Source organism: Ambystoma mexicanum, chromosome 5q (genome assembly GCF_040938575.1).
Source record: "Ambystoma mexicanum isolate Mex_15411 chromosome 5q, UKY_AmexF1_1, whole genome shotgun sequence".
Lineage (NCBI taxonomy): Eukaryota > Metazoa > Chordata > Amphibia > Caudata > Ambystomatidae > Ambystoma > Ambystoma mexicanum.
Window position 1 is genome coordinate 1,255,214,547 of NC_090933.1, and position 24,845 is coordinate 1,255,239,391.

The 24,845-nt window shown below is 48.6% G+C and overlaps 1 protein-coding gene across 1 annotated transcript in view; it reads right to left on the reverse strand.

Moving 5' to 3' along the window:
- Positions 1-24,845, reverse strand: part of NAPRT (nicotinate phosphoribosyltransferase) — a 1,537,890-nt gene that overhangs the window by 775,864 nt on the left and 737,181 nt on the right. The gene's annotated exons all lie outside the window — the stretch shown is intronic.

Here is a 24,845-nt window from a genome sequence, read left to right on the forward strand (position 1 = left end):
GTGTTCTACTTGCTCGTCATTTACCCCCAGCTCAGCGAACCCCCCACCTCTCGCCCTTATCTTCTAACGCAACTTCGTGATGTTCCCCACCCACATCCATAACGGCCATCCCACCTCCCACTTCATCATCCCCAACTTGAGGATGGACCCCAACTTTAAAAATTGGAAACTTCCTGGGGTGCTCTGTGAACAGAAACTGCTATCGCTTAGCTGGTTGCAGTGTCTGCAGCTGGTCCCAATTAAACAAATATTAGCTGACCATGTACGGCACTATAATAGGAGAGGTCAACATGAGTACCACGCTGGTCAATTGTCCATGAATCAGGCTTGTGCGGGCTAGAAAGGCGACCATGATTGACATTGCGCCTTGGTAGGGGGATAGGAATAGAGGTTTCGTTGTAGACCATAGCTTCGGCCAGGTTTCCAAAGAAATGCACTCCTCCGCCGGGTTGGATCCACAGCTTGGCTGGAAACATCAGTGCATAGGGAACCTGTCTGATGCACAACTCTTTCTTGACAAGACCATACGATTTCCGCAGAGTTCCTATATTGGCAGAGAAGTCAGGGTAGATGTGAATGTCTGCAGACTCATACCCGAGTGCTCCCTCTTCTCTGGCCATCTGTAGCATCAAGTCTCTATCCCAGTACTTTAGTAGTCTAGCCAAGGTGGTGCGGGCGGGACCCAGGTTTGGGGACAAGAGCCAATACTCGATGCGCATGCCCCACCAGGAAGTGCAAGGAGAAGCTTGAATGATCGAATAATGATTTTAGTAGGTTTTCAACAAAAGTTTCCATCGTGCCCTTGAGGCCACCTCCGGAATTCCAATTATGGGTATATTGCTGCACCTTGAGCGTGACTCCAGGTCCTCGCATTTGTTTCAGATTTGATTGACCACCTGCTGCAGCTGCCTGATGGCGCGGTCATGCCCATCAACCGTATCACTGATCCTCGTTTCTGCCTCAGTTATCCGGGCACTTTATTTTTCCAATTCAGATTTGAGAGAGCCAATGGTGGACAAAATATCGTCAAACTTCATGTTGACTGCCATGAAACAGTTGTGCATTGCCGTCAATATGTGATCGTCACATGAAGCACCAGAGGTCGAGACATGGTCACCCTCAGTCATCATATCCGTAGCCCCCAAGGATTTGGCAGGGGTGTAGGTGAAGGAATCCATTGGCCCTTTTTTCTTACCGCCAGATCCTTTGTCATTTTGCTCTTCTGCAATGACAGGGTGACAGACGCTGTATGAGCCGTAGTGCTAGGGCGAACCAAGGGCTGTTGAGCAAAGTTCTGAAAGAGGGGAGATGATGTTGCAGTTAACTACCAGCAGAGGATCACCCTATTGGAATCTCGGACTGACTCAAAGTCAGGATTTAAGTGAGATACAAGCGGGGGTGGGCTTCCGTGCAGAATTGGCCACAGTCCAATGACGAGGGCAGCTAGGAGAGCAGGTTGGTGTCGGTATAAAGCAATCCAAACCCGCTTGAATGATGGGAGGGCTAAGTGAGAGCCAGGCAGCCACTTGAGCACCTGTCCAGATGAGTGTAGTTGTAAGGGCACTGAAAGAGTGTTGACACAGGTTATAGAGGCCAGACCACTACACCGTTCACAAGAGCCACAGCGTGGGGCAAGATAGGCAAGCATAAAGGACCTTTTCAGGAGATGTCAGAGGCACCCCATGGCACAGTCACCAGCAACAAGACGCCCAGATGTAGTGACTGTCCCGCTCTCTCAAGAATATGTGTTGGGCAAGCGCGCCAAGCACTGTGACAGCACCCCGTTGTTTCCAGGAGTTGCGCAAGCCTTCTGACTCAACGGGTTTAGAACACAGGGACGAGCCGTCCTCTCAAATGGGCCCAGGTGGCCCAAGACCAGGCATTGAGAGAAGCATGAGAGCATACCGCACCACAAACACTGCCCACAGCCAGGACCAGGCGTCCCCCAGCAGACCAAAGTCAAAATCACAGGTTCAAATATATGGCTTCCACTACCTATGCGACTGTGGTCTGGACCGAATAACAACAGTCTTCAGATTCTAATGGTTTTGGGGATAGCCAGCGTTCCACAGTCGCAACTACGTTCAAGGGCGGCAGTCCCCAGCCACGGATGGTCAGGATATCGGGCAGGGGCCCTAGACTTGATCCTCAAGTTTGTATGGGCAGTGTGAAGGCCAGTTTTGATCTTAGAGCATCGACTCCCGGTGCGTTTGTTACAGCTATAAATCAAAGTTATGCCGACACAGGCTCCAATGGCCGGGTTCCCCGCTATCAGAGAGGGGTGCTCGTACAACAAGTTCGGTGCCCGATGAGAATCCAGACAGGATTGGTCCGCAGGCACCTGGACAGTCAGCCCAACACCCTTTGGTTTCCCACTTCCTTGGGGGGTCTGGGACGGCGAGTGCAGCAGGCCAAGTGGCAGCTCCCCAGCCACAGCACAAGCAGGAGGGGTCAGCCGGTAGGCAGGGCCGCCGCCCAAAGGTCATGCGGGCTTTCAGGATGGCTTCCAGTGGTCGAGCCTCAGTAGAGCGAGGCTGCAGGGACCTCCACGGCGCCGAGCTCATCCAACAACGCTGAATCCAGGCATCCAGTGTGGGAGAAAGCCTGGTGTGTCCGCCTCTAATTAAGGGGCGTCTCCAGCCAGTCGCCGTGCACCCTCGCAGTGGCGCAGGGTTTTGCTGGTCTGGGACGGGATCAGGGGAATCCAGCAGCCGCATCAACGCAGCCAGGGTCCAGGCGGCGAGGCCGGGAGTCTGGAGCACTGACCGGATTAGTACCAGTTGATTATTCACCGTAGCGACCGTTCAGGGCTACCCCGGTCCAGGGTCTGTGCGGTCCAGGCAGCTGTCCCACAGCGCTATGCCACTCAGGCCTCGCTCACCTCAGTGTCCGCACAAACCACAAGGTCTTATTGCATCTCCTACAAGGCACGGATCAACGCTGGGTTAAGGCAACATATTCCAAACTTTAACCGCTACGACTGGAATACACTGCAGTGCCGTACCAATGGATAAGAACAGGGTTGTTGCATAAACAGGTTTCCGTGGGACTGGAGCTCTCAGCCTAAGCAGCCATTTTCTTGGCTGCTCAACAGCACAGATACTATTTGGATATGGAGGTTATTCACTGACTTTAATGGAGAGGTTGGCATTTCGTTAGGGTTTCATGAGGTCTGGTTTTTACAAATGGTCCCCCCTAAGTTTTGGTGGTTATTCGGGAGAATACTTTCTTCTGGGGCAGTGGAAATGGTGAGGGAGCAAAAGGAGATGGGTTCTAACCGTTCACACAAAAACTGCTTCCGTTCTAGGTCTAGATTTCCCGTAGGATACTCATATCCCTCCTCTAAGTAGTTGCAATTCTTTTCACCCTTTCCTTCCACTGTGGCATCAACCAGATCTTTGGGATGTCCCAAGATCTGGGATACTACAAACACTTTCTCACTAGATGAGGGGATTGGTAAGATGATTGAGTTCCCAGCTTGGTTAAGGGTATAATGATCTGGGATTGTTATGCAGGTTTCATTGGACCTTTGATCACAGAGAAATGTTGGAGAAATAAAGGAATGATTTCCCTGCAGGATAAAATTATCAGAGGGTTCCCCAAGTGGATTTGACTCAATTATCGCATAACTAGAGGCAGTGATTTTTGTTTCCTCCCGTTGTAAATCGCTCTAATAAAAATGTTGGCCTTTTTTTTGTTTGGTGGACTCTCTGTGGTTTCCTCGTCTCCCGGCCCAAGATCTGGTGGGGCCGGAATTCCACAAAGGGTTTCATAAACCAGGAATCCCACCGGCTCAGCCCTCTTAAATCTAATATATAAACCGATATTGATTAAGAGGGCTAATTTGAATTCTTCTCCGTTGGCTAGAAGGGGTAACACCCTAAACCCCTTCTTCTGTCTTGTTTCACATAGGGGTATACGATACATGAGAGTGGTATGGTACTTCTGCCTTATTCACTAGGGAAATTATCACTTTATCACTTTATCTCTGCCAGGTATTTGACAGGCCTCTGGGAAGAAAAGATGGTACATATTACTTCCCACTCTTTTCTTAATGTGCAGGGTGGTTTGTCTGGTCAAGGGAAATAAATGTATTCCTACCTTAATGGTTTTAGTGGGTTCTCAGGAGTTTTCCGTAGACTCGTCCCCATTTATGGAAAAGGGGGATAAAGTATATTGTCTTTTTATAAAGGGAAAGGAATTACAACTTTCCTTGAAAGAGCTGTGAGTTCTCTGCTCTTGTCCTACCATTCTTGGTAAGGTATTGGGTTTTAGAATGGCATTTTCTCCGTATACACGGGCCCCCCCAATTTTTATCAATTGAGTTGTAGGCCACTTGAAGGCATGGCATTAACAGTACAGAATACAAGACAAGAGATTCAAGTTAAAAAACCTTCATTAAATAATGGCTGGGGTTGGAGCAATTTCTAACTTGCCCTCAACCAAACATGGGAGTAATCTCGAACATGAAATAAAAGAAAACCAGTCCTTGTCAGTCTTAGTCAAAACAAAGTGGCCTATTCTAAATAAATGTAACCTTGCCCTCCTAATACAACAAATGTGTGTAGGAAAATAGAGAAAGAAATGTGTTTGTAAAAGGAATGTCACAATGGCTTAAATAATAGTTGCCTTCCCCACGTTTACTAGGACAAGGGTTATGAGAGTTCAAATGGACCGGCGGCTGGCACCATGGGCGTAGGACATGGGGGGGACAAATCCCCCCACAATCTTAAGGGGGGGATACAATAGCATTTATCCCCCCCCCCAATTTGTGCTGCTCTGCAGCAGCATGTGCCACGTGCACTGATGCGTGCAAACTTCAGACTCTGAAGTTTGCATGCAGCAGTCGCGGGCCCAGCCAGGTGTATTCTTTCTATTCCATTCACAATAACAGTGGGGGATGGGGAGAAGGAGGAGAACGATGCAGGAGCACGAGCAAGAGTTGTTTACAACAACTTTTGCTTGTGCGTTCCCCTCCTCCCCCAACCCCAGGGAATACGGCATGTGCCAGCCCAGCCCTGCCTGGAGTACGCAGGGCACTGCTGCACAGCCTGCCAGCCTCCTCCTCACCTTCCAGAAGCCGGCAATAGCTGCAGGCAGCTGCAGCAACACGTGCTGCTAGACTGAGTGTGTGAGCCTGAGGTGAGAGTCTATTAGACTGCTCCCTGCCTCCTGCTGCAACGCCGACACCGGTAGCTGGAAAAGTGAACAAATCACCCCCTGAAACTACCAGCTGCACAGAGGTATTCTTCCTTTCTGACTGTCCCTGCTCACTGAACCGCCTCGTGTTGCAACCACTCGCTTCCCTGCTCTCTGGCTTAAACGCTAGTGATGCTGTGTCCTTTCCCTTCCTCTCTACTGCCTTCTCTCTTCCCGCTGCCTTCTTCCTTCATGTCATCGCGTCGGTTTTGGTCAATAATTCTGGAAGGTTTCTAACAACTCTACAGCCACATTATGCATTTAGTTTCTGTGCTTTTTGGAAATTTTCGAATCCTGATGTATTTCTAACACTTCCTGTTGTTAGAAACACACAAGGCAGGATCAAAATGTATTAAAACGGAAGGAAAAAACATGTACAAAACACGCTGAAATGCTCAAAATGCATTCAAAAGTCAGAATCCAGCCTTTAAACTAGAAGGAAGGATTACCACCTATTTATAGGCCAATGAGCTCCAACAGACACATAAGTGCTCAGAATGCATTGAAAAATACATTATTCAACATACAGCCTGTAAACTACTAGTGAGGAACAAAATGTATTGAAACGTTCCAAAGACCAATAAAAACAGCTTCAAAATACACTCTTCCCTCGAGTTTCGGTAAATGCGAATTCTGGTGGATTTGCATTTTGTATTGGATTTTCATGCTTTGTTACTTGGAATCCTGATATATTTAACAACTCTTCTTTCACAAGGCAGGATCAAAATGTACTGCTATTAACAGGCTTTTTCACTGATTAAATCTTCAATGCATTTTAAGCTTTCCTGAGTGTTTTGGAGCTTGTATTTACCATCCGTTAATCCATTCAACGTGTGTGCATACTCCCTTGTAGTTTTGAAGCTAGATTTTGAATGATGACATTTTCAGTGCATTTTGAGTGTGTATGTGTTTTTCGGAGCTGGTTTGTCCCTCTCTCCTCCTATGCGTCTAAAGGCTGGTTTTTCACCGATGACTCTTTGAATGCATTTTGAGCACTTGCTCTGGAACTGTTTTCCCCCCCCACTGAATCTTTCAATACATTTTGATCCTGCCTTGCGTTTAGAGGCTGGATCTTGAATGGCGACATTTTCAAAGCATTTTGAGCATTTATGTTTGTTTCGGAGCCAGGTTTTCCTCGTTGAACCTCTCAACACAAACTTTTTTTTTACGTTGAAACTGAATACATTTTGATCCTGCCTTTCAACGAAAGAAACAACTTGGATGGGCTGACAAAACGCTGCCACTCCACTACTGAACGGCCCCAGGCTTGCTGGCTGCCACATAGGACAAGGTGATTCGGTAAGACAAGCAAAGTGGTTTTAGCCAAATGCAATGTAGCATCGGGTTTTGCCAGAGGTCACCTAATGGGTAGAACAATCAACATATTACAATGAAAGGACTACATGGGGTGCACATGGAGAAGGGGTGCAGCATGTTTTCAGGTGCATTATGGGAGTTGTAGTTCGCGCTCAAGGGAGAGGCGTGCACTGCATTTTGCAGAGGACAAGAGGTTGGGGGGGGCCTGAATTGAATGGAATGGGTATGGTTGTGCTGGTTGGCTGCCAGTTAACTATTATATATGCAGTATAATAACTGAAATTAATGGAAGGAACATGATGGGTGAGCCAAGGGCGGTAGGTCTGCGGGTAGTAGGATGGTATCTCCTATTGCGGCAATGGACATAATTCTTCTTTAATAATCAGGTGTTAGGAGTTCTGGAAGGGTTCCGGTGACCTCAAGTTTCAGTGTTCGAGTAAAGGAGGGTTTCAGTTTCCAGCAAGGAAGGAGCGTAGTGTCGTGGTCAAAGTACAGGAGGTGAATATATGAGGAAGGAGTTTCAGTTCGTAATAGGGATGGGAGGAGTCGTTAATTGGTAGGGCGTGTAGGCATTTTTCGTTTCTTTAGGAAAAATGGCCACATGCGTGCAGGGTTGGGCAAACACCTTTATCCACGGAAGAGCACAAATAGTTCCTTTGCACACAATGAGCAGCCAGTGGAAGAGGGGGAGGGTGGGGGTCACGGGCCATAAGATTGCTCTGGGAAGCGGTCTCCGTGACGCACATTTCTGTGTTATAGGCCCCTGTGGTATCATATGTGGGCACTGTGCAGGGTTGCTTCAAAATACATACATTGTGCTTAAATTGGGTACGGTTATGGCGAAATGTAATGTTGGGCAATTTAAAGTCCCACGTAACCACAGAGGTTCGGGCACCGAAACAACAATACATACATAGAAAAAAAGCAAAGTCCCAAGGTGTCCCCTGCCCCCTCCAACCCCCCCAAGTGTTTATGGGTCTCCTACACCCCTGGCTGGCACAGTCTCATCAAGACCGAAACACACTGGCTTGCTGGGTCAGCTCAATACTTCCATCAGTCTTTCAAGCTTACTTAGCCATAGAACCAATACACAATCCATTCTCGGATTGTTGTTGGGTTGTACCTATTCTGGCTATGAGGCTATTTCATGTATGTGTGTGTGTGTGTCTGAGCCTGGAATGTTTGGTATGGAGTGTTGGCTGACTAGAATGTGATGATGTAGGTGCTTTGTTCCAGAAAAGTCAGTTGGGAACTTATGGTTGGCACAGGGGGACCGGTGGATGTTTCTCTCCCATAGACTTGTCTTATGTTTTACCTTACTTATCCCTGTGTACTTACCTGTGACTAAAAGAACCCAGTAAAGTCTGTCTATGTCATCTCTGGCTCTTGAGTGATTTATCAAACCCTAAGCTTACATTTCAACACTGGCGACAAGAATTTGTGGAGTTTGAAGGTACCAGCAAAGGTGAAGGAGCAAAGGAAAGCTGTTGCAGGAAAGGACCCGACTGCCAGGAAGACAAGCAGTCAGGAATCTGAAACATCCACCACCCCCACCCGCCCCAAGGTAAGCGGCATGCCCCGTGTCCGGCATGACTGTAGTGATAGGGACACCTAGAGTGACTTTGGGGGGCAGCGCTTTGCAGCTTCATTGGATCTGTCATTGGCCACATAGTAATTGAGGGCAGTGGCGCACCTTTGTTGGGCGCTTTACAAGGGAGCAGCGGCTAAGAATGACAGTGTTTACGGGGCTCGGTGAACTATCAAGTGATTATGGTGGCCAGCATGGTGAAGTACAACAAGTCGACCGAAGCTACATCGGAGAAGATGTAAAGGCTTTACCGTTCTGGCAGCTGTGATGTTGTGCGGCGCTGGAGTTCAGCCTGCTTGTTGTGGGGACATCATGGCTGTTGGGGGCCAGATGACGGTTGGCCCTGGGAGCTCTATTCATGCCTGGGCTCCGCTCTTCAATAGTGACGTCATGTGGCTACACGGGGTATCAGTGATTGTTGCTGTGAGCGGGAGAGAATGCTGAAGTAAACGTTCTTCATGGCAGGAACTGTTTGCTAGTACGTCACGTTAATGGATGTAGGATTCAGAGTAAAGAACTCTTCAACGTGCTTGGGACGTCCCTAGGGCTGGAACGATGACTGTACGCAACGTACGCCGTAATGTGGAAGTGAAAGAAACATACGCCCCTGTTTTTGTCATGTAATGGAAAAAAAAGAAAAGCGGTCTGTTTCGTTTGGATTCTCTAAGCAAGATAGGAATGCGGATCGGGTGAGAAGCAGATGAGCTTTGGGATTTACTTGTGGGCAGTTTCACCATCCTATCATCGGGGACATGAGTTGGAACTACGGCGTGACCTGAAGATCTGAAACAACTGGTTTTTGGTGTAAACATTTTATTTTTGAATGGATCATCAGTGTTTAGGAAGAAAAAAAAATGTGATTGCTGCCACATTTTGCTGCTTATCGTACGGCAGTGTTACTGCAATGTTTTTAGCAGAGTCTCACAAGAAATGTGAATGCGGTCACATGTTGTTGGGGTTTGTTGTATAACCCGTGTTATTGAAATGGTGTTTGGTCACAAGTTTTTGCAGCCTTCAAGTGGGGGTGCTAAGGCTATCTGTAGACCCATTTAAGTGGGTGGCAGCAACATTTTGGTGACAGGTGCGAGTTACTGTGGTCCATGTGGTGTGGGCATAATTTCTATTGTGTGTGAAAACATATGGTTTGCAAGTGGGCATTTAATAATTTCTTGTTATTGTGGTTGACCAAATGGCATGCTGTGGACAGATTTACAGGGGGAAATTGGTTCCCGGTCTAGGTAGTGCCTTATTATTATTTGGCATATTATGGCTATATAGTGGGCAGTTCTTGTGTTGGAGCCATGTGGTGGTATGGTGCCGAGTTAAGTGGCGTTTGGTGGTGGCAATTTGTTTTTTGTGTTTCATGGTGCCAATGTGTTTTTGGCAAGTTATTGAGAATTGTGTGGACCTAATGCAACTAGAAGAAATGTTCAGTAATTAAATGTTCAGTAAAGTTTTAATTTGCTCTAACCTGACCATTTTTTCCACAGGTACTTTCCAACATGGACTCTGCAAGCATACCTTTTGTGGGACTTGTGTGGTGCAACCTAAATTACGTTTACCATATTTTTGTTGCTGAATTTGTCCAGTTGGTTTGGGTGGAGAAAGCATATGGGTGATTGCGTGAGTGAGGGTGAGAACTCTGGTACTTTTGGTAATATTCTTGGGTTTTTGGACCTGCTGCATTTCAAAGTAAATTTAAGCCATGTATTGTCTTGTCCACAGGTACGTTCCAACTTGGACTCTGCAAGCATGACATTTTGGGACTCTTTCATGGTGTAACTCAATTTTTTTTTTCCAACTTTCAATGCTGAATTCGTTCATTTGGTTTGGTTGGGGGAATGTGTGATGATGTAAGGTCAGTGATGAGTATGTGGTTTTTCAGTTGTGTACATCTGATTGCTAGTTGTAGCATTTGGTCGCTCAGGTTGGGTGCCTAGAGTGGTGCCAATGGTAGTGTACACAGTTGTGAGCATTTGGTCACTCAGGTTTGATGACTAGAGTGGTGCCAATGGTTGGTGGTTTGGAGGCCCGGTTTTTTTTAATGTTGGGTCACTATTAGGTCAATGTGATGGTATGTTGATGCTGACATATTGGTTGGTGCCAATGTTGGTGTTATATGGATACCGACAATTAGGTTGATGGCCAAGAGAGTGTTTTGATGACGCCCATAGTGGAGTTAAGAGGTGTAGTACGCTTTAAGCGGTTAGTGGGGTTTTGACCCTGTTGTTTGTGTTAGCACAACTAGTTGTTGGCGAATGATGATGCAGGGTTATAGTTGTGATGGAGTTGGTAATGGTTGTGCACTGGATCGTGGGCTGGATCCCTTGTAGTGAGTTCCATTAAAGGCCTTTTACGGTACTGGTGATTGTTCTGGAAGTGGGTTAGCTATTTGGTAGCTTCATTAAGGATTTGGAGGGGAAGAGCTTTATGCTTGGAGCTGTTTGCTGGATGGGTATTTAGAAGGATAGTTGTTTGTGGTCTATAAATTGTTCAGTAACGAATGTGCCTTCTGTCTCTTTTATTGTATTCTTATGTAAGGGGGGAGATGTGTTGGGTTTTACCTATTCTGGCTATGAGGCTATTTCCTGCATTTGTGTGTGTCTGAGCCTGGAATGTTTGGTATGGAGTGTTGGCTGACTAGAATGTGATGATGCAGGTGCTGTGTTCCAGAAAACTTGGGAACTTATGCTTGGCACAGGGGGACCGGTAGATGTTTCTCTCCCATAGACTTGTCTTATGTTTACCTTACTTATCCCTACGTACTTATCTGTGACTAAAAGAACCCAGTAAAGTCTGTCTACGTTATCTCTGTCGGGCTCGAGCTTGCACAGGCTTCCCTCAGTAAGGCTTGAGCCTACAATGATTTACCACAAGTTCTCACAGGCTTCCCTCAGTCGGGACTGCAATGCTTCCTCTTTAATCACAAGTTCACCCAGGCTTCCCTCACTCGGGCTCGAGACTGCAATGTTTCCTCTTTAATCACCACTTGAGGTTCCCTTCCCCAAACCTTTCTTAGCACTCTCTGTTCTTAAGGACGCATCAATCGAAGACTTTCAAAACTAAGGATTTAACTCAGACCTCTACATGACCACTTCGATTTTTCCCAGAACAGACTTCCAAATTAAAGATAAATGCGTTGTTCAACTTTTCCTGTCAGGCCCTTAGCCCCTTTCACAATGTTAGTTATTCACAAAATTTCACTTTAGGCCCCTTGGCCCCTTTAACAATGTTCGGGAGTCAAAGTTTTTCATTTTAGGCCCCTTTTACAATGTTCGTTATTCAGTGCACTATTAATGCAGCCTTTCCCCGGCTTCTCACTACAACATATGTGTGCTTTTCTCTGTTTGTTTCCTTCTAGCGGCTCGCTGCACACTTTGTCAAAATTAAATAACTGCGCTATGCGGGTAACGTTCACTTTGAAGTCTTTCTCCTCATTCCCCACATCACCATCTCTCTCATCACTCACCGGTCGTGTGCTCCAAGACCTTTGCCAGCAGTGCCGCTCGTCTTCCTCGAAGACCGTCGCTGCTTCCGCTGGTTGCCTCCCCAACCTTGCTTCAGCATTGGGAGGGAACCGGCTGCTCCTGAAGCACCTGGGCATAGGTGTGTCCCTCTGCTCGGCACGTCGGCCTGCTTGCGGAGAGCTCTGCGAAGGGACAACCTGGGCTTTCTCTTGAGATCCCGCTCACTCGGGATCTCCGTTGCAAAATCTTCTTGCTCGCCTGCTTGGTTTCTCCATGTTTCTTCAGCTCTGCAATGTCGGCTCTGTCCGATCTCCAGCCTTGCTCAACCTCTCAACAAAAATGTCTCTGATTCTCAAATTCTGGACTCAAAGTCCCACAATGCCTCATTCGTATTTTGCCTATACTTCGCTGACTCCGCTAAACAGCATCCTGGCAGTTTTGGGAGCAGTAAGCTTTCTCAGGGGGATTTTTCTGAGGTCAGGGTCTCACCACCTGCCTCTCAGAGGCTTGGGCTTCAGTATCTTACCCAGGGGAGGAGCTCTGGCTTTGGCACTGCCAGGTAACCCCAGCTGCCCCTGGTTTGGCTAACTGGAGGAACAGCTCCCTTGCAACACTGCAGCCTCCTCTGTACTCACAGGCTCAGTGTCTTTGCAGTCCTTGCAGGCTCTCGAGAATCCCTCCAACTGTTGTTCTCTCCATCTGGGCTCTGTGCAGCATCCAGTATCCCAAGCTCGCTGAAAGTGTGCCTGTCTGCTCCACCTTTTATACTTGCTGGGAGAGTCAGGTGTGAGAAGTTGCCCAGCCTTGCCTGACTCCGCCTCTCCTTGTTAAAGGGACAAAATGGAGAACACCCATAGGAATCTATTGGCCATTGGTTCCTATGGGTAATCCTCATAGCTCCAACTTGCCTCTTCTTGGTCTCAGTCTTCTGGCAGTCAAGTGGGGAAATGGGATTATGGGAATTGTAGTGTCACGCAAAAAGAGAAGCCAAATGGAGTAGGTCACCATCAGAAAGGGGGGACACACCCTGTCCCACCTCTAGACCGTCCATCCTCAGTCTTCAAGGACCCTTTACCCAGAGAGTTCTCCCTTCATAGTCCACCTCCAGGGTCTGATCAAGGGAGTTTAATGGGAGCAAGTGGGGGAAAGCCCTTAAGTTTTTCACAACAACATAACCCTCTTCCTTTTGGTGTGCAGAAAATATAATTACCAACGGCAAGTAAATGGTGATGAACTGAAAGGCTACAGAAGGAATGCACACTGACCTATGTAGGTTTCCGACACAAATTATTAGAATATAACGCTGTGGTTACTACGTGAATTAAACACATTATTACTTTAACTTGAGGTAGTTTGTTCAAGAAAGGTTCCAGTATTACACAATTGTGCTAACTGAAAGGTTGCTTTATGTAAGAATAACTAAGGCAGAATGAATATTCACCAGGGACAAATATGAAAGACATGAACAGGGTGGTCAATCATAAACTGCAAAGAACTCTGACATAATGTTTTTCCTGCAGAAGGGATATTTGTGTACAAAAAGTATGCAATAGGAGGATTGGAACAAGTTGCTTACCTGTAACTGTTGTTCTCCAGCATGGGTCTGGCATGGATTCACATGCTCATGAATATTGCCCGCCGTCAGGCCGGGAATCCTCAGTAAAGAAAAAATCTGTATCGGTTTCGTTTCTGATCTGTCTTTCTTAGTAGTGACCAATCACTGATCTCTGGGTCATACTGCCCCCAGCCAATGACTGCCCTCTCCCTAAGCCCCTCCTCTGGCAGCCATCCTCAGATTTGGTAGCACGTAAAGTGGCAGTATGACCAAGTGAAGAGCCGCAGAGGGGTAGGAGGGAGGGTTCGCATGTGAATCCATGCCAGACCCATGCTGGAGAACAGTTACATGTAAGTAACTTGTTCCTTCTCCAGCATGGGGTCTGGCATGGATTCACATGCTCATGAATATAAGAATACATAGCAGTACAAACATGCACAACCACAGGAGGTGGCAAAGGCTCAACATTAAGCATTACATAAACTCAACATTAAGCACTCTTACCTCCTCACCAGGCCCACCTTCAGGCGAACAGGTTGCGCAGCACTGCTTGGCCGACTCTGGACTCCTCCCTGGAATCCCAGTTGACGCAGTAGAATCTCGTGAAGGTGTGCGTCAACCTCCACGTAGCAGCCCTGCAGATGTCCAGCAGGGGCACACCAGACAAGAACGCCGTGGTAGCAGCGATCGCTCTGGTCGAATGGGCTCTCGGACGGCCGGGCAACGGTCGGTTTGCCAACCGGTGACAGTGCATGATGCAGCCGGAGAGCCATCTGGAAATGGAAGCCTTCGAGAGAGCCTTCCCTTGGTTCACAGGTCCAAAGTTTACAAATAGCTGTGACGTCTTCCGAAAACTCTTCGTGCGGTCCACGTAGAACTTCAGCGCTCTAGCCACATCCAGCGAATACAGATTCCTCTCGGCCGGCGACAAAGGCGACGGGAAGAAAACTGGTAACACCAAGGGCCCGTTGAGGTGGAAGTCCGACGGCACCTTGGGCATAAAGGAGGGGTGCGCCCTCAGCACCACCCTTGTGACGTGAAAAGTCAATCATGGAGGCTTGCAGGATTAGCCTGGATCTCTCCCACTCGTCGTGCGGAGGTGATGACCTCAAGAAATGCTGTCTTCCACGACAAGAACTTCAACGGCGCTGAATGCAGAGGCTCGAATGGCGCCCCCATGAGCCTAGACAGCACCACGTTGAGTTCCCACGCCGGGGCAGGAGCCTTCACCGACGGGAACGATCTCAACAGTCCCTTCATAAATTCCTTCACCAGGCGATGAGACCACAAGGACGCCCGTCCCGTAGTTCTGGTGTATCGGGAGATCGCAGCCAGATGTATCTTGATGGAAGCGTGAGCTAGTCCAGCCTTTGCCAGTGACAGTACGTACGGCAGTACTTGAGGGGCCGTAATCCGCAGAGGGTTAATCTTCTGTGCACGGCACCAGAGAGAGAACCTCTTCCACTTATGTCCGTAGCACTTGAGAGTTGAGGACGCCCTGGCCTTTGCAAGAACCTCTCTGCAGTAGCCGGGATATCGTACCCTCCAAACTCTAGTGCTGCAGGAGCCAGGCCTGCAAGTTCAGCGACTCCGGGTTGTGATGAAGGATGGCACCTCCTTCTCTGGAGAGAAGATCTGCGTCCGTCGACAGCTTGACTGGTGGGGACGCTGACAAGTCCAGAAGGTCCGGGAACCAGATCTGTCTCGGCCACACCGGTGCGACGAGGCTCACTCTGCACCAGGACCTCTTCAGCTGGTTGATGAGTCGGAGCAGCAACGGCAACGGAGGAAATGCATATAGGAACAGGCCGTCCCAGGGGAACGAGAAAGCATCGCCCATGCTCCTCGGTTGGGGAAACCTGCTGGCAAGCCTCTGGCACTTGGAGTTCGTCGCCCTCGCAAACAGGTCGATCTGGGGTTTGCCCCATCGCTGAAAGAGTCGGTCCACTTGATCCTGGCATAGTTCCCACTCGTGGCACGAGCGCAGCTCTCTGCTGAGTGAGTCGGCGATGGTGTTTTTTATCCCTGCCAGATGAAACGGCACCAGAAACATCCCTTGAGCAACGGCCCAATGCCACAGGTCCTTCGCTTCCTTGGATAGGGCCGGGGATCTGGTTTCGCCCTGCTTCCGGATGTAGAACATTGTGGTGGTGTTGTCGGTGAAGACCCTCATCACCTTGCCCTTGAGGGACGGGAGAAAGGACCTGAGGGCCCAGAACACTGCCCGGAGATCCAGGATGTTGATGTGGAGCGGCTTCTCCTCCGGGAGACAAAGGCCTCTCGCGTGAAGATCTCCGGTGTGGGCTCCCCACCCCTCCAGGGAGGCATCCGTCGTCACCGTTGCCTGGTGGGCCGGGGTCTGAAAGTCTTTCCCCGCCGCTAGATGAGCGCGGGTGCCCCACCACCGTCGCTTGAATCCAGCGGGCATCGAGGAACTCCTGTAGAGGGCGCATCCGAAGCCTGCACAGGCGCACAAGATAAATGCAAGAGGACATCATCCCGAGGAGGGACTTGATGGACCTCACTCTGGCCACATCCGTGGCCAGCAGACCCTGCACCTAGCCTAGGATGGCCTTTGTCCTTTCCTCCGACGGCGATGCCAGACGCGCCCCTGTGTCGAGCATGGCTCCCAGAAACAGAGCGACTTGAGAGGGGACCAGGTGGGACTTGGGAAGTTGATGGAGAACCCCAGGTACGTGAGCAGCTGGACGGTCTTCTCTGTGTGTTCTACGGCGAGCTCCCTTGTCCTTGCGCGGATGAGCCAATCGTCCAGGTAGGGGTAGACGTGGATCCCCTGGAGGCGCAGCCGCGCCGCCACTGGAGCGAGGCACTTGGTGAAAACCCTGGGTGCCGACTTCAATCCGAACGGGAGGGCCTTGAACTGGTAGTGCTGCCCTTGGCCACAGGAGGAATGCGGGGGCACTTTTTTAGAAATTCGAGGGCATGCCCCTGGACAAGGGTGTCCAGCACCCAATGGTCGGTGGAGATGGACTCCCACACGCTGACGAACTTCGCCAGCGGCCTCCCACCAGGGTGCTTCAGTGGGGGCCCGACGCCACGGTCGGTTCAATCTTGCTTGGAGGACGCCTTACCGCCTTGTCCTCCCTTGCGTTGACGGCGGGATCCACCCGACTTGCCTCGTCCTCTTTAGGCTTCCTGCGATGAGGAGCGGGCCGCTTGGCGGTACGTAGAGGAGCCACCGCAGAATCCTTTGGAGGCACCCTGCTTGCCTCCGGAGCTCCGAAAGGACGGCCTTCGTTGTTGGAGAACTCCCAGGGCCTTAGCAGTCTCAGTGTCCGCCTTGATGGCTTGGAGGGACTCATCCACTGTTTTCCCAAACAGGTTGTTCCCGTCGAACGGCATGTCCAAAACCTTGGCTTGTACATCCTGGTGGAAATCCGTCGCCTTGAGCCACCTTCGTCGTCTGAGGCAAACGCTGTTGCCTAGCTGGCGATAACCAGTGTCGGCAATGTCCATTGCCACCGTTATGGCGTGGTCCGATGCCACCTCACCTTCTTGCAAGATCTCCAGGGCCTCAGCCCTCTTGTCGTCCGGTAGGAAGTCCAACAGGGGGGCGATCTTGTACCATAACTCCCTGTCGTAGCGGGCCACGATCGCAAGGGCGTTGGCCGCCTTAATCGTTGTTGCCGCCGACGAGATAACTCGTCGTCCCATTGCATCCAGCTTCTTTCCTTCGCCGTCCGGCGGGGAAGTTGACGTCGAGGCCGATGCCCCCTCTGCTTTCTTCTTGGCCGCCGCTGAGACGACCGAGTCAGGGGTCGGTTGCGCCCTAAGGCACAAAGGTGCTGCGTCGGGGACCCGGTACTTCTTCTCGTACCGATCCCTCTTGGCAGGCATCGTAGACTGGTTCTTGAGAAGGGTGAGACCCTCGTCCCAGATGTCATCCAGCAGAGGCACGGCGAGGACTGTCTTCCTCTTGGCTTCGCGCCGTTGGTAAAGGAAACCTTCCTTCTTCCTCTCTTCGGGGCAGAGCTGAAAAAGCTCAGATGCCCTGGCGATCATAGCGTGGAAAGACCCAATCTTGTCGAGTGGGGAGGCCCGGGCTGGAGGCGATGGGAGCTCTGTCCTGTCGTCGCCGCCGTCGTCATCCGTACCCGTCGTGGCCGTGTCCGTTCCCGTGTCATCCCCAGGTACGGGGGAAGTGGCCAAAGGCTGAGCGGGCCACGAGGGCTGAAAAGGCGGGGCTGAATGAGTCCGCCTTCTCTTGTTTGGGGGACTTCCTGACGGGCCTGCCTCTGGCTCCTCCGTCGGTGGTAGGGGCAATCTTGTCCTTCTCTCCGAACATAAGGATTGTATTGCCAACAAAATGGCCACGGAGTTGTCCTGCGGCTCCGGAAGTGACTGGCGCGACGGTTGACTAAGAACCTCGCCGGCGCCGCCGGCGCTCTCGTCGTCCCCTTCGTCGGGATCTCTCCCGTGGGACCGGGCCTCTTTTGACGCCCTCGTCGAGGCCCTCCAAGACTTCAACCACAATGGCCACCGCCCCCCCCCTTTTTCCGCCGGAGTCTTCATGGGGGTCTTCTCGATGGGCCTGAAAGAGGCTTCCCTACGCGGTGGCTGGGAGACTCTAGGCCCCGAGGTCGCCTCCACTGGTGTAGCCTCCTCAGGCTGCACCAGTGCAGCCGCAACTTCCTCGATAGAGGCCTTGGCCGGGTGGATCAAAGCCTTCACACCTTCTGCGGGCCTGTGGTCTTCACCTTGGGAGGAGGGTCCCCGCCTCGGTGCCCCTCGGCTGGATCCTTTGAGATCGACCGGGGCCTCTCCAGAAGCTTCTCCGGGTTCTCGGCCTTCCTCTTCCGTGAGCTAGGGCGTTGGCACGTGGTTGATGGCGCTGGAGAGGATGCGCCCTGCCTGGCTGCCGAGGAGCCCGACCATTCGGCGCTCCTGGTGCCCACGGACTCGTGGTGCTTTGCCTTCTGTTGGGCCCCCATCGCCAGGGTGCCCTCACAGGACTTAGAAGACCGCTCGGACTTCTTCTTCCTCTTCTTCTCACCTGACGGGCTCTTTCCATCCAGCCAGTATGAGATGAAGGTGTTGGTCCCTGATGGTCCGTTCCAACATTTTCCCGCAAAACGCACAGTCCTTCTCCACGTGCGTTTTGTCCTCATGAAGGCAGTAGAGACATTTCGAGTGCTCGTCCTCCTTGAACACATTCTGCAGCTGGCATCCAGGGCAAACCCTGAACAGCTTTCCGGGCGTCGAGCTTCCTTTCTCCTAGGCCATGTCCGGGTAGGCCGCAGAAACTTCTGGACTCCTCCAAGAAGCGTAACTCAACGAAAACTTCACCCTTGAGGGGCGTAGAAAATCCGAAACCGGTCCCGTTGATCGGATGTAGACACGGTGGAGCTTGAGGCTCTATTTGACCGAAAAATGAGAAAATCTCTTTGTAAAAGCGAGAAAAAGCAGCAAAAAGCTTGAGAGCTAAACACGAGGACTCCCAACTCTTGAGCGTGCGGTAAAAATCTGAGGATGGCTGCCAGGGGAGGGGCTTAGGGAGAGGGCAGTCATTGGCTGGGGGCAGTGTTTGGTTACTACAAAGAATGACAGATCAGAAACGAAATTGATACTGATTTTTTCTTTACCGAGGATTCCCGGCCTGATGACGGGGAATATTCGTGAGCATGTGAATCCATGCCAGACCCCATGCTGGAGAAGTGAACTTACCCCGAAGTGTCATCATATTAACTTTAAAAGTGGGAAACATGGTTGCATTAGTTTGATTGTGACTATAATACATATACATACATATATATACTGAACATTTTATTTACAAAGAGTTAAAGTTAAACAAAGAAAAACGTAAAGTCTACAAGTATTAGAAATAATAATGCAAAGTTTGAAAATGAGGGGAGCTGGGAGCTATTAAGCTTCTGCTTCTAGCATAGCAGAGCCTGGTTAACTTGAAAACAACAGCTAACAGGCCTGGGGAGCTACCTTTGGCTCCCCGGACTAACTAGTGCCTTCTAAACATGTAAATGTGACAAACTTTGAGCATTTGAGAATGTTAATAAAGAAGAATTCGAACACATCTAAATTACATGTAAACACAATGGTTGATACACATGGACAAAAAGTTAAAGGAGGATCTCTAGTAGCTCCTGGTTCCCCCTGCTTATCAAATCTCAATTTCGGACCCTGTAATGTTAAAGTTACATCATTAATAATAAACGTTATACATTAAAAAGATATATTATGTTAAAATCCGATATCATAACCTTAAGTCATCCTGTTTTTGGTTTGCAATATGTTGTGTTCGCAACAAATTGTTTTATAGTGTAATGTGTTGAGTGAATATTTATATGTGTTCAATTAAAATGTTAAACTGTTTTTATTTATGTTTTTGATGCGTATTATATTTGCACTGCTTTTGTTGGTATTTACATTTTGCCTTATTTAGTAGATATAATTCAGCACACATTTTTGCATGTATATTATTATGACTATAGTACTTTAAATTTTACTAACTTTGTGTATTATAAATGTTCTATTTTTGAAGTAAACATTACTACATTTTAACTGTATATGATATGTTAGTAAGTTTTATAGTTTAGTGTATGTTTTATTACGTTCATTGTTTAATAGATATTTCCAATGACTGCATGCACTTTGTTAATTTGTATGTACAGTATGATATTGAAATGTTTATGTGTATTTTGTTATTGTAAATATTTTGACTACTTTACTGAAACTTTATTTAAATGGTCTATTTCATTTTTTAATTGCACTTTTTTAGTGGAATGATGCTTGTGCAAATTATAATTTATGTTTGTTATAGGGTAGTTATTTTGTATTACAAAAACGATTATACTTTGTTTTAACAATTATTTTTATATTTGTGATATGGTTTTACAATTTAAACTTTCACAAACAATCATTAAACATACAAATAAATAATACACTACTTTACACATACACTTTAATATTTATTATAGGTGTACATTAAATCTACTTTTTTTCGATAGTTTTACATTTTATACAATTACTTGTTTGTATGCGTATAATTGTTATTATTTAAAAAAAACATTGCATGCTTTTATGTTTGTGGCTGAGATAAGGTTACCATGATATTTGATTTGAATACAATATACTTCTGAATTGATTGATGAAGTGTGACATGCATTATTTACCGTAATAGCATTTCTGATGATTGTATCTGCTTAGATTCACATGCTGTGTATATAGTCCGACATCTAGTGGTAATCGTGGAGTATTACATCTTGTCTTTCAAGAATCGAAAGGGGACGTCGACATGCACTATCTCTAACATGACGTGTAGTGTACCCAAAATCCCTCACGCATCGAGGTCCCTCTGGTTGTGTTTTTTCTGTGCTGAGGGAGCCTTATGGCCATCATGAGTGAGTACAAATAGAGAGAAAGGAGTTACGATGTCTATGTTCCTTTTACTCCCAGCGAGGTGGAAGGGTGGGCGCATGTGAATCTAACCAGATACAATCATCAGAAATGCTATTACGGTAAGTAATGCATGTCTTCTGATGCTTGTGAATCTGCTTAGAATCACATGCTCTGCATAGACTAGCGAGCAGTACCCAGAGATGGTGGTAGGATGTGTAAAGGAACAGTATTACAGAGATGTCTTAGTACCGCTTGTCCCACCTTGGAATCAGACCTAGAGTGTGCATCTAAGCAGTAGTGTCTTGTAAAGGTGTGTACAGAACTCCAGGTAGCTACTTTGCAAATGGACTCGAGAGGAACATTTGCAATGAATGCTATGGAAGCCCCAGTGCCCGAGTAGAGTGTGCTCTAGGCTTGAAGGGCTCTTGGCAAGAGTGTAGCACAGTGTGATGCAATTTACAATCCACTTAGAGATGGCTGATTTAGAGACAGGGTCCCTTCTCTACCAGCTGCCACTGAAATGAAAAACTGGTTAGATTTCCTTAGTGGTTTCGTCTTTTCCAGATAATACATAACTGCCCTCTGTACAGCAGGTGTGTGGAGGCTTCTTTCTGCCACGTTAGTGGAGTTCTGGAAGAAGGTGGGTAGTTCTATTGATTGGTTCAAATGGAACTTGGAAATAAATTTAGGTGCAAACTGTGGGTGAGTGTGCAAAAACACTTTCTCTTTGTGAATTGTGACAAAGGGGTCTTGCACTGAAAGGGTCTGCAGATCAGTCACTCTTCATATTGGAGTGACTGCCACCAGGAAAGCGGTCTTGTAAGTCAGTGCTTTGAGGCTAGCCTTATGCATAGTTTCGAAGGGAGGTCCCATCAGTCTTCTTAATACCATATTCAGGTCCCATCTGGGAGCTGGGTTAGAAATAGGGGGATGAAGTCTTTTAACCCCTTCCATAAAACCTTGATTACTGAGGTTTTCCAGCACGAAACCTTCCTTTGGGACGTAGTGTAAGCTGAAAGTGCTGCTAAGTGGACCATTAGGGAATTCAAAACCAGGCCTGAGTCAAGTAGGTGAGTCAGGTATAAGACAATATGTGTCGGTGAGCAGTCAATGGGATTAATGCTCATGGAATTACAGCCCTTCCATTTGTTGGAGTAGCAATGTCTGGTGTTAGGTGTTCTTGCTTCGCTAAGAATTTCCATACATCTCTGAGGATGCTGGAGGTGCACAAACTCTATAACCTCAGGAGCCAGGCAGCTAAGTTAAGAGTTTGCGGGCATGGATGGAGTGTTTTCCCCTGTCTTGTGATAGCATGTTGTATGGGCAAGGTAGCTTCCTCACAGGGGATACTGACATTGCCATGTGATGAGAACCAAGGTTGGTGGGCCCGCATGGGGGCCACCAGAATAATCGTGACGAGTGGAGGAAACGGGGGGGAAAAGCGTAAACAAATTTCCCTGACCATGTTATCCAGAGACCATTCCCATTGGAGTGGTTCTGCAGGTACCTGGAGGCGTAATCTGGGCATTCTGCATTCTCCAGAGTTGCAAACAAGTCGATCTCTGGAAAGCCCCATTCTGCGAAGACATTGGAGACTGTGTCTTCGTGTATTCGCCATTCGTTCTCTGTGGGTAGTGGGAAGTCTCTGCTGAGCAGGTCTGCCAGAAGATTGAGTTCCCCTGGAATGTGTTGAGGCAGGAGGAACATCTTGTGTTTGAGAGCCCACTTCCATATGTTCGGAGAGAGTTTGGATAGCCCTGGAAAGTACGTGCCCCCCTGTTTGTCCAGGTAATACATGGCTGTGGTGCTGTCTGTGAGGACCAGCACTGTCTTTCCCTATAGTTGTGTTTGAAAAACCTTCAGGGTTTTTAACACTGCTAACAATTCCTTCAGGTTTATGTGGTTGGATGCTACTGTTGGGGACCAAACGCTGTGCGCCATGTGATGAAGGAGGTGAGCCCCCCCACCCCATGAGAGATGTGTCCATGGTGAGAGTGGATTCTACTGCGGGGGTGTTGAACGTTTTCCCCTGCAAGAGGTTTTCCCTCGACTATCATTGTCGAGAGAGAATGAGGGCTGCCGAGACAACCGCTAGATCGTCCCATTGTCCGTTGGCCTGACACCATTGGCTGGAGAGGCGCTCTTGCATGGGGCGCATGTGCAAACATGCGTGTGGGGCTAAATAAATGCAGGATGCCATCATCCCTAACAGTCGCATGACTTTGCGTACAGTCACCTTGCGATTGGCTACATAACGAGCGATCTGGAACAGCATATTCTGAACCCTCTCTTTGGAGGGGAAGACAAGGCCGTCTCTGGTCCGAATTAGAGCCACCAGAAATTGTTTGACTTGGCTGGGGTTTAGGCTGGACTTTTTCTCGTTGATCGAAAATCCCAGACTGTAGAGTAGATCTACCGTCTTCTGGGTATTTGTTAGGCATGTTCCGTACGAATCCCCTGTTATTAGCCAGTCGTCGAGGTAAGGGTAGACTGGGATGGACTGTCTGCACAGGTGAGCCGCTACTACTGCCAGTACCTTCATAAACACCCTTGGGGCTGAGGCAATGCCGAAGGGGAGGACCTTGAACTGATAGTGTTTGTCCTCTATCATGAACCTTGGGTACTTTCTGTGCTCTGGCAACATTAAAATATGAAAGTATGCATCTTTCATGTCAAATGTTGCCATGTAATCCCCCTGTGTTAGCAGTGGGATTATTTCCTGCAGTGTTGTCATTCTTTACTTTTGTGGCTTGACAAACTTGTTCACTAGGTGCATGTCTAACACAGGGTGCATGGTGAGATCCTTTTTAGGTACAAGGAAGTACACTGAATAAATACTGTTGATTACCTGTAGAATGGGGACGACTTCTATCACGCCCTTGTAGCACAATTCTTAGGTGTTCTGGCGATGTTGGTGGTCGGTATCGCGGTGGCTGGCTGAACTCGATACAGTACCCGTGGGTGACGGCCTTGAGCACACACTGGTCTGAGGTGACCCCCTCCCATGTGTGTAGGAAAGATGTTATACGTCCCCCAACTGGGGAGGCATGAGAGGGCACCCAGACTGGGGAGACATTTTGGAGCGGAGGCCGGGGAGCCTCTTGGAGTGGAGTTCCTACCCCTGCCTTTTCCTCTACGCTGACCCCTCTGTTGGTACTGTCCAGTGGCAGTAGCACTATGTCCCGAGGACCATGATGCATCCCCAGACCCATACTGGTTGTGGGGGGGAACGAGAGAAGGATTGCCCCTGAAAGGAACGGCGAGCGTTTCCTCCTCACTGTTGATTAGGCGTTGCTGTAATTTGGTTCAGAGACTTAAGAGTCTCATGCTTCTTCTTTGCTGTTTCCAAAGCATCGTCTACTGCTTTTCCAAACAAATTAGTGTCCTCCACTGGCTTGTTTATAAGGGATGCCTTTGTCTCTGGTTTAAAACCTGAGTTTTCCAGCTAGGCGTGCCTTTTTTGAAAGGGTTCCCTGTGCCAGGGCCCTGCCTGCTGTTTTTGCCACGTCTAAGGTGTTTTTCAGGATATTCCGATTGACCTGTCTCACCTCCGATACAACCACCAGCAGATGTGATCGTACTGGTTCCGGGACTTCTTGTAGGCCCTTCTGAATTAAGTTCCACTGAACGTCATTATGACTTGCCAGCAGTGAAGTGTTGTTGGCATTCCTGATGAAATATGCAGCTGACGTAGTGATGCGATTTCCTAGGGCGTATAACTTTTTACAATCTTTATCTGGTGGTGCCTCTGATGTGGACATCAGCATTCCAACCCTCTTTCTGGTAGTAGTGACTACAAGGGAGTCTGGATTAGCATGGCCCCGGATATACAGCGGGTCTGAAGGGGAGGGACGAAAGAGCGTCTCTATCCGAGGGTTGACCGCTCTGGTAAGAGCTGGGGATAACAATGACGGTGCAATGTGCTTTTTGAAAGAGCTAAGCAAGTGGTATTGCTTGGCTTGTGGGGGTTTTCTCCTTTCAGATATCTTCCACAAAGTCTGTGTCCTGTACTGTCTCTTGTGTGACAATTTGAAAGTGGTCCGCTGCCCTCCTTAGTATTGCGTTGAAGGCCATCTGGTCGTCAATGGGTGAGGCTTACCTTTGAGGAGGGGAGGAGGGAGGGTCTAGACAAGGGGTGTCTGGATATGGAGTAATAATGGGGAGAGCCACAGTGCTTCCCCTGCCGGCTGTTCCTGACCCCAGTCTGGGCACTGGTTTGGTGTCACGTCAAAAGGATTTTCTTCCTGACCACAAGGGTCATCATCGAGTTCTCCTGGTTCTGAAAACTCTATAGGCTCTTCCTGGGGAAATGCACTGGATGTTTTTTGTATCTTAGAAAGAGTAG